Raw genomic sequence first — 11,400 nt, forward strand, 5'->3', positions numbered from 1 at the left:
TCGCCCTCGGGGGCGCAAAATGTGGGCGTTTCCCTTCAGAAGCACCAAAGCCTTATTTCAGATTTAGCATGGCTATTTGTTTTAAGAAGAGTTAAATTTACATGGACAAAAATTAGTTGAAATTACTGTTACAGTGTTACATAAGTATTTTGCAAAGTCATATAGCAATAATAGGTAATAGATTACTATTATCTTGATATCATTATGTAGTATTAAATAAATATATATCTACAATAAACCCGTTCTTTAACAGTAACACTTAAAGTATAATTATATTATTTATTCTCGAAAACCGTAAATGTACAGGGTGCGGCAATGAATCCGGCGATTTTAAATACTTTACACTCAAGACAAAATACAAGGGGAGTTCAAAAAGTTTCCATATTCACCTAGTTCAAAATATCGGAAAAAGTCGAAACTGGGCATAGTCGCACAACCCAATGTTACACATTTTCCCCACCGTTGCAAACACTTACGAATGCCATCTTTGTAAAATGGTAAAGATTGGGCTTTTAGTCATGCCTCTGTCGCGGATATGACGTCATTGTCATCTTGAAAATGCATGCCCCGCAAAAGCTTCTTCATATTTGAGAAGAGGAAGAAATCCGGGGAATATGGAGGATAAGGCAAAATATCATAGCCACACTCACATGCTTTGACGAGAACACGATGGGGTGCATGGGTAGGTGCATTGTCATGCTGGATGAGCACACCTTTGGACAGCTTTCCTCTCCTGTAAATTTTCTCACGCAATTTGGCCAGAAGGTCTGCGTAATAGTCCCCGTAATTGTGTGGCCTTTCGGAAGGTAATCCGCCACGTTCATCCCCAAAAAACAGATAACATCACCTTCTCGGCAGACACTTTGACCTTTGCCTTTTTAGGAGGGGGGAATCACAATGCTTCCACTGTTTTGAACTTTCTTTGCTTTCAGCATCAACACTATAGGATGGACACTCTTCACCATATACAGCAAATGTTTCCTCATGGATTTGTTTGGGAGCTTTGTCTTGCAGAAAGAGGAAGCGGATCACGACTCTGTATTCCAATCTGTTCATTGTTGCACCTTAATTCATTGAAACATCTGGCACGGAAACGGTAATTATTCAACTGCAGTCATATTTAGCACATAACGTACACAAGGTTGTACCTATTCAACTTACACACGTTTGTGTTCCTATGTGAATCATGGAAACTTTTTGAACACCCCTCGTAATACATAATATCGTATCGTACCCAAGGTATTGGGTAAGAAGTATAAAGTCTTAGCATAGCAGGAAGCAGAGAAAGGAATGCAGAATAAGCAATTAGGCAAACGTGAGGTGAGTGTTGGGATTGTCAGGAGGTGTGATCAGGGGGCGAGAATACGAGAGAGAGTAAGGACTACGGACTGTGAGAGAGGAGCAAAGTGGGGAACGATTATTGGACGATGGTGTGTGATAGATTCGATGTCTGACAGGGAGGTCAGACAAGTGATAGTTGAGAGGACAAGCTAGGAACAATCTCCACATATTTGTAAGGCAAGTAATATCCTTTCATTAACCAATCCATATCGGTTCAGTCATGGAGAGTATAAAACCCATATCTAATCTAAGTTAATTTCTATCGCCATTCCTTTAAAAGGTAACCTTTTGCATTTGTCACATTTAGGCCAAGCGAGTGATAACCATCTGAGAGATGAATGAGGAATAGCTACATCACCCAATTAAATCTAGAGGTTCTAGGTTCGATCCCAAACGCAGCATGGGAGTTGCGTTACGTGGTGGACGTGCTTTGGGCTTCTCATCCATTTTTTGCAAATGCGATGAGAAAACACTGCAGTACGTGAAATACTGCGATTTTCATCTATTTCATACCGAAATATGATGAAAATAATAGAGCCTTCTAGCTTTTCAAATTACGTACGTGCGATATGTCGCCGGAATTTTCACTTGTTAGCGCTTCACGTTGTGTTAATTATCAATTGTTACCAAAGATCAAGAAAAGAAAGCAAAAGGTAGGCCTAGCAATATGCTACGCGGTAAGGCGCAAATAAATAAGAGTAGAGTTTTAACTAGGTTATTCGGCTATTGGCTTGTGAAAAGATGAGAATTAACATTAGGATGTTGCATAAAGGTTGGTTAAATATTTTAAAGATGTGTTCGGTACTGTCGTCAGTCACTCTGTTACGCGATTGTTGAACCAAACTTATCAAATTTCCGGGAGAGTAAACAATTGAATTGCTGATAATGTCCTGTCAAAGCCAAGGGGGGAATGAGAAAAGAAAACAAGCAACTTTGTGCTAATTTTAAGCTAATCAAGCATTTTTCCTGCGCATAGACTAATCATAGAATCATGGCGCAATCTAGATTTATTCACCCCGACATTCTCGAAACTATCCAGTTTCAAGGTAACATTCACGAGGATGTATTAAAATTCATTGACAAATTTGAAAGTTTAGCTATTCTTAATGAGTGGAATGACTCAAAGAAAAGGCAATTGCTACCGGCATTTTTGGCTGATTCAGCATTGGAATGGTTCAATACTTGGAGTCGAACTCAGGAAGCACAGGATATAGATTTTGTAACTTTAAAAACTAAAATTGTGGAAGAATTTACGGAACCGGGGGATACTTTTCAATTAGAAGAACAAATCAGATTACGCTTCCATCAGGAAAATGAACCTGTTTCAAAATATGTAAGAGAAAAACAGTTATTGTTATTAAAATTAGATCCTGCCATGGACATTAGTGAGCAAATAAAGCAAATAAGCGTGGGTTTACAACCTAACTTTATGAAGGAAGTTTATAACAGGGAATATGATTCAGTGCATGAAATGTTACGAGACCTGAAACATGTTGAACAATTCAAATATCTTGTGCAAAAACGTAAAATTCTAGAAACTGAATGTGAGACAATGAAAGCTCTGTCGTGTTCTGAATCGAGTCGAGCCTACATGCCGACTCAGCAATCTATCACGTTGCAGCGCACGGTCAATGGTCATGTTGACATAACATATTCTCAGGCTAATCGGGAGATCGAGGAAAGATTAAATGCACTGCAACAAGACCTTGATCAATTACAGTCGAACACGGGACTCCAGTCTCATGAGTCAGATTTAGTTTCGCAATTTCAGAATCTTGAGGCTAAAGTAAATGCACTTGCTGAACATCGGAAAAAACATTCATTTACTGAGTCATCATTCTCATATGCAGTTAGACATATGCAGTTAGAGAAAATGAACATAGAGATAGAAACAATAGGAAAACCTATTATCATAATAGTAATCATAGAGCTCAGAACATAAATACTTGGCATAACAACCACAATAATAATCTCGACACACAGTCGCAACGTTCGCATAGGGGGCGATGGCGCAATGGCGGTAACCCTCGATTTCAGAGTTCGCATTTTTCATCTTCATCGCGGCGACCATTTTTGGAGCAACAACAGGGACGCGAAGATCCAAATAACCAGACTAATCAGGTCGTAAATACAAATCACTCTACTTTTCGTCAGAACAGAAGCAATTTTAAACGAGTAAGACCTGCATATGAAGGGGACCTAGGTGTAGGACCTTCGGGAAAAACTCTAACGGTCTCTACTTTTCCTTCTGAAGATCTGATTCACATCAATGTGAAAGTAGATGGGGAAATTCGACAATTCATCCTGGATAGTGGAAGTCAAATTTCGGTAACGGGAGATAAGAACATACCAGTCAATGCCAAGCGATTTAATATAAATACTGCGATTAGAGGGGTCACCAATAGTCAACTGACGGTTAAGGAAATTGTGTTACTACCATTTTCTATACATAACCAAACATTTGTTCATCCATTTAGAATCGTTAAGGATTTTAATCAAGTTACTATATTATGAAATGATTTCTTGAAGGGACATAAGGCTAAGTTAGATTTTGAGGAAAATAAGCTTACATTGCATAGATTTGGCACACCTCCTAGAAACCAAATTAAAAATGAGAATAAGAAAGCTTTTGACGTGTCAATCACAGTTTCCCATTTCTTACAGCATGTTTTGCAACCAGAATTTGTAGCTGCTAAAAAAGATAAAAGTGAAACCCAGGACACATTTGTGCATTCCATTGAAATTGGCTAATTCATATGACAAAGATAGGACACTCTTGGAACCGGACCTACAGTTTCAAGAGAAAACGGGATTGATGGTTGCCAGAGCAATTATTAATCCGGATTCGAATCTCATTTGGATCACAAATCCTTTAAATTATAATGTTACAATTAAGAAAGGCACTATTATCGGGAAAGCTGAAACATGGGATAGGCCAATCATGAGTAACACTAATGATGAGAATAAGGATGAGATTGCTGAACAGGCACAGGTTTTCCCGACGGAGGAGTCAGGGAACGTCAGTGATGCACGGGCGGACCCTAGTCGGTTTGATGTGAATCCGAATTTAGAACCCCAGCAAAAGGAGCAACTTTTGGCTGTTTTAATGAAATATCCACACGTTTTTGCGTGGTCAAAGAATGATATAGGTAGAGCCACGAATTATAAACATAGAATTCAACTCAAAGATGACACAGAATTTCACTTAAAATCCTACCCGATTCCAGTTCACCTTCGTGATGAAATTAAAGATCAGATTGAGACTTTATTAAAGCAAGGTGTTATTTCTCCTACACAATCACCCTTTAACTCTCCAGTTATCCTTGTAGAGAAGGCAAAGGGGGGTTATAGATTATGCCAGGATTATCGCAGATTAAATGTATCGTCTGTATTTGACGCTCTGGGTGTGAATAACATCAATGAAATATTATACAATATGGGGGGCAAGAAATACTACTGTACGGCGGACTTGAAGAGCGGATTCTTTAATATTCCTCTCACCGAGGACAGTAAGAAATATACAGCATTTACAATACCAGGAATGTCACAGTATCAAATGAACGTCGTGCCACAGGGCCACGTCAGTTCATCAAGTGCGATGACTCGTTGCATTCCACACAGAACTCAAAGTGTGTCAATTGACACACAAAGTGCATCATTTTTTTTACTCCAATGACACATTAAAAATGCATCAAACCAAAAGATGCACCTAAATGCATCAAAATAAATGTGTCAAATGATTCACTAAAATGCATCAAACTGAAAGATGCACCTAAATGCATCAAAATAAATGTGTCAAATGACACATTAAAGTGGATATTTCGTTTGATGCACCAAAACGTGTCGTTGGAGTCAAAAAATTTGATGCACTTTTAGTGTGTAGAGTGACACGTTCAAATGCGTCAATTTTTTCCTTATCTTGCTCATGGGGGTTGCATACCTGCAAGGGAAGTGTTTCAATATATTTCTCCACTGTAAAAAATATTGCACTTTACAAACACTTTCTTGAAGCACTTCACATTTAATGTGCTTCAGAAGTGTTGAAATTGCTAAAAAAGTGATAGAAAGGAGTATTGTCAATATTAAATATTCTGCAAGTGTGTAAAGTGCATTCTAGAAATTATTAATTATTTTTGATCATTTATATAGGCACACATTTAGAACATGCTGAAAACACTTCTTAGCACACAATAAACAAATTCCTTATTACTTGAAATTTATAGATGGAGGGATGCTTAGTGTAAATTTCTGTAGTGTGTTAAGCTACACATAACTAAATATTGGGCTTTTCTTGTTCACATTTCTGCACATATAAACACAATTTTCTGTTTCAAAGTGGCATGGCCTTGTGAGTTCATGGTTATATGTGCAAATATTGAATACATAAAAATAACACTTTCAGAACTAGTGTTGCTCACGAGACGAGACTTTGGCCTGTCTCGTCTCGTGGAAATGCTGTGAAATGCTGTCTCGTCTCGAAAATATTAATTTGTCTCAGGACACATGATCAATCTCGTCTCGTCTCGTCTCGAATTTTTAAAAGTCTGTCCCGTCTCGTCCCGTGGGCAACACTATTCAGAACATACTGAAAATAACTCTTGCACAAAATGAGAGATTGTAATCATTTTTATTTATTTTTTATTTATTTATTGAAATTTCCAGTACAGCAGAAGCCATTTTAAACGAGAAAGAAACAACAATAAAACAATAGACTAAGATTAAAAACAAAAGAAAGGTTATCATAAAGTAAACAAAAATAAAACAAGCCAAAAAAAGTACCAAGGTAAATAGATCAGTTTCACAAAAGCATTACTTATGTACATTTTTTTCTATGTTGCTGATAAAAAATGAATATGAAGTGAATATATCTATTTGGTTTGAGATTATATTGAACTGATTTGGTAGCCTATGGAATAGTGATGGTTGTATGAGTGAGAGCCTGGGAGTTGTAGTGTGGAAAGTTTCCTTGCTCCGTGTTTTATGTCTAGGCACTCTGAGTGAGAGTTCGTGGAGTGGGATGCTGCATCTTAAGTTTCCATTTATAATCTTATATAGCAATTTCATATCTGCAATGTATCTACGAGTTTCTGGAGTATTAATATGCAGTTTTACAAGAAGATCTCTCTTAGACAGGTGTCTCAGGGCAGGCACTCTATATCGAACGATGGAGAGGAAAAAGCTGAGAACACGCTCGATCTTGGAGGTATGAGAATGGGCAGCCATGTTCCAGATTGGTGAACAATATTCTAGAATGGGGGACACAAATATCTTGAAGTAAATGGAAAGTGCTTTCGGGTTATTGATTTCGGTGAATCTGTAAAGTAGGCCTAGCATACGCATTGCCTTTTTTGTGATGGTTGATATGTGATTATCGAAATTTAGTTTTGAATCTATGAGGATACCTAGATCTCGGTGTTGCGCTTCTTTTGCTAGAGGGAGGTCGGTGAGTGTATAATTGCCTTCAAGAATGTTTTGTTTCAATGAAATTGTTATGTATGAGCATTTAGAAGGGTTTGTGGACAGTTTCCATCGCTTGCACCATTCAGAGAATCTGTTAATGTCATTTTGGAGAATTTGCATGTCTGATGGCTGTTTTATTTCTCTCATAATCTTGCAATCATCGCAAACATTAGAATTGTGCTTGAGATGGGGGAATTAAAGAGGTCTGTGAGATCATCCAGATATAATACAAATAACAGAGGGCCAAGAACGCTTCCTTGCGGCACACCAGATATAACAGGAAGCCAGTTAGAATGAGTTCCAGAAAGTATAACGCGTTGTTGTCTATTTCTTACATAGTCTTTCACTAATTTTAATGTGTTTCCAGTGATGTTAAATCTGTTAGATAATTTATGCAGTAAATAGTGGTGATCCACTGAATCAAAAGCTTTGGACAGATCAAAGTAAACAACATCTAACTGATTACGATTAGTAATTGCGTTTATGGCACAGGATTGCATACAAGACAGATTGGTAAGGCATGAAGAATTTGGAAGAAAGCTGTGTTGTGCTGGGTTAATGTAAGGGGATGTGAATTTCAGAAGTCTTTTTTTTACAATTTTTTCACAGACAATAGCAAGTGTGGAAAGGAGAGAAAAGGCTGTGAAAAGGACGTAAATTGATTTTCTTTCCCATTTTAATCTACATGTTTATGTCTTACCGTGAACATGCAGATTAACAATCACAGAAAAATCCAAAAAGCAAAAATTTTCAATTATGAACAAGAATTAAGTGATGTAGGAGTAAAAAGCATTGTCATTAAACAGAAAAGAAATCAACACCCTGTAACTTAAAATTAATATAAAACATGGAAAATCTATGAATACCATTTTCAATCACACCAATGTTGTTAGAGAACAATAAAAGAACTTAGGTGCGATTCATACTAACAAATGATACAGATAATCCTGAGACAGAACATTTATTGTTTGACACAGATACACTGGTGCTTAATGCACATTCTGTTTTAAATCCTTGAACTTCTCACATAAGATAGATGACTTGAGGCGACAGTCTCTATTTATGACCTAATAGTATGTACTCGACTACTGCCATACATGTACCACAGTTTTCAGAGTAGTCTAATTCAAAAATATAGTATACATGCCAACAAGTGCACAGATGAATGTTTGTAAAGTGGCACATTGTACTTTTTAGCATCCAGCTACCAGGACAACTTTCCTTCCATTAATAGTGCCAGATAAGGTGCTTCATTCTCAAAATCTTCTGTTAGCAAATGGCGATGCTTCCTGAAAATAAATTAATGAAGCACTCATAAATATGATATTTTCCTTTAATTTTATTACAAAACATCATATGTCAATTGGCACCACATGTAAGTGGTGTAAATATAATAGCAATAATAATTTTGTAAAACTCTAAGGGAGACAGATTCTGTTATATGGTTATAGGCCAAAATGAAGTGAGTTTACACAATACACACAGGTTAAGCATAAACTTCCTTATTGATAACCTGTTCAAATCAATTTCCAAATCAAACCAGTTACAAACAAGATTAGCAATTGAAAAGCACAAACAGGAAACAAATAGAACATTCAATTCAGTTAATGTACATTACTTTTCTGTTCATAAACGTTTATCCTCATCAATATATAAGAATATGATTTAATAAATGGAAAACAGCAATTTTCTGTTGTATGTGAATGTGAAACAGTGGGCACTTTATCACAGAGGAACATGATTTGGAGCTTTAAAAATAAAATAATTAGGGACATATGTGGACTAATACAGATGAGATCAAGCAGAACTGAAAATACCGGGTGTCCGAGAAGTCTTTGTATGAAAACAAAAATTAACTGTATCCGCTATATGCAACATACACATGAAAAAAAGGTACCAAAATGTTCGGAAACTATTTAAGTTTATTTTGTTTCAGGTTTCTGTAACGGTGTCCAGCAAACCGGAAATGTACACAAATCAGGAAAAAGCTGAGTGTGTCCTGTGGTTTCACGAGAGTAGGTCACAAAAAACAGTGCAGAGACAGTTTCAAACATCGTACGGAAAGGTGCCGCTCGATGGTAGGAGCATTAAGTCGTGGTATGACAAATTCAAGACCACAGGATCTGTTGCTGACGGACCGAGAAGTGGCCGACCATCAACCTCAGACGAAAGGGTGGAAGATGTCAGACTGGCTTTTGTGCGCAGTCCGAAGAAATCCGTGCGTACGGCCTCACATGAATTACAGATGCCAAAAAGTTCTGTTCATGATGTGTTACACAAACGTTTACTGTTTCGTGCGTACAAAGTGCAAATCCTGCAGGCTTTGTTGCCCAATGACGGCAAACGTCGGTATAACTTTGCGGTGAAAATGTTATCACGCATTGACGCTGATAATGGCTATCTGGAACATGTTGCTTTAGATTTTTTTCTATGGGGTTATGTGAAAGACAATGTCTACAGAACTCCTGTATCCGATCTTGCAACTCTGCCACAACGGATAACCCAAGTCATCACATCAATCCCTCCTGTGATGTTGGCTAATGCATGGCGAGAAGTTGAATTTCGACTAGATGTACTCCGTGCTACCAAGGGTGCTCACGTGGAGATTTATTGATTTCTTTCCTATTGCCAATAAAACTTGAATAGTTTCCGAACATTCCCAGATTTGCATCCCCCCACATTTTCGGTGTATATCTGTGTATCGCTTATTTACTTCGCTTTATCTTTCACTTACGATTCTCTTCTCTTTACTTCACTCTCTGTCCGATTTTTTCAATCTTCTCTCTTATGAGTGTGATGGCATGTAAACAAGTTAGACACACTGACATCATGTTCCATGTCATCATAAGAAAGAAGCACGTTAAGGGAGATAAAAGAGATGAAAGAAACGACAGAGAATTTGAGAAAGGAAGAGAATTAAAATGGCAGTCGGAGTGAAGGAAAGAAGAGAATCACAAGTGAGAGACAGATAAAGAAAAAAAGAAGTGAGGCGCGCGCACGCACACACACACACACACGCACACACACACACACACACGTTTGAGAAAGACAGGAGGGGAAGAGAATTGTTTTTTTTAACCCACTTTATGTACAGATAGCCTGATCGGAACGAACGTGGAATGTGTCTTCACCGGGTATCGAGCTCGAGATCCCTTGATTACAAGGCGACGACGTTACCACTACGCCACCGGGAGGCCGAAAGAAAGAGAGAAAAGAGGCGAAACACATAAGCCAGGCAGAGAGAGGGGAGAGAGAAGAACATGAAAGAACGAGAAAGAAATAGGGAAGCGAGAGGTAAATAAAATAAATAGGGAAGTGAAGGAGAGAGGAGAATAGAGAAACAAGATAGGGGGAAAATAAAAGACATAGAGATAGAAAAGCGAGAGGATAGAAAGGAAGAAGTTAAAAAGAGCAAACAAAAATAGAAAACAGATAAAAAATAGAAAAGAGAGAGAAATAAATAAGAGGAGCAAGGGAGAAAGATAGAAGCAAGGCAGGCAGAAAGAGAGAGAAGTAAGAGGAATAGTAAAAGATTAATGAAGACACAGACCGAAAATGTGAGGAGAAATATAGAAAAAGAAATGTTCGATTGATTGATATGTTGTTTTAAGTCCACTTTATGCACAGTAAGGCTAATTGGGACTGGACCTACAGTTTAAAGTGGAATCCAAACCACTTATGCCTCCACCGGGTATCGAACCCCTTGATTACAAGGCGACGACGCTACCACTGCGCCATCGGGGAGGCCCTAAGAAGAAATGTTCGAGACGACGGGAAGTAAATAGGAAGGAAGAAGTTCGAAGAAGAGAAAAAAAATTCGGAACCAAATTTTATATGTAGGCTATGTATTCGCTTCACGACACTGGGGTTGTCCTCAATTGCAAAAATAATAAATTATGAAATAGGCAGATAAAAGCAAAGAAACATTGAATTCACACCGAACACTTGTAGTTTTTGCAACTTAAGATGACAGCAAAGCTTAGTGTGAAACTATTGTGCTATATTAAATATTGGGTCCTGAAGCTGATCTCCCATTTTAATTCAATCGTTGGGACTGAACACGTGTTTCATTTTTACTCGAGCATTTGGAATTAAGTACTGAAATCGGAACTTCAACGGAAAAAAGCAAAACATAAAATTGTAAATAACCTGCACAGATACTTACTTTTCTTGCTCCGAAAATCTGTAGATCTTCTCTCCTTGTGCAATCTGCAAACAACTGTAAAACACACGAGCACCAACAAACCACGTATCACCACAAATTCACAAGACGCCAACTTCGGAAGAATGGAATGCACGCTTCTGGTTGTGAAAGTGCATAGCGTCAGCCTGCAACCCTCAGTGACAGTGTTGCCAAGTTAGCCCTTTTGGGGCCAGAACTGGCCCTTTTGAGTAAGTACTCAGCCCCAAAATTCAGCAAAAGCCCCAAGGGGCTTTTTAGCCCTACAGACAGAAATCTTGCTACAAATCTAGCCCTTTCAGTAATGAAATGTTTTATGGTATTTTCAGTAAACTGCAAAGAAGAATTCACTTAACCGACCCTCCTCTGCACCTGCAAGCACGTCCTGCGACCCCTCTTGGGGAGCAGGTAGCAAGTGC

Source organism: Lepisma saccharinum, chromosome 10, assembly GCF_977018435.1.
Source record: "Lepisma saccharinum chromosome 10, izLepSacc3.1, whole genome shotgun sequence".
Classification (NCBI taxonomy): domain Eukaryota; kingdom Metazoa; phylum Arthropoda; class Insecta; order Zygentoma; family Lepismatidae; genus Lepisma; species Lepisma saccharinum.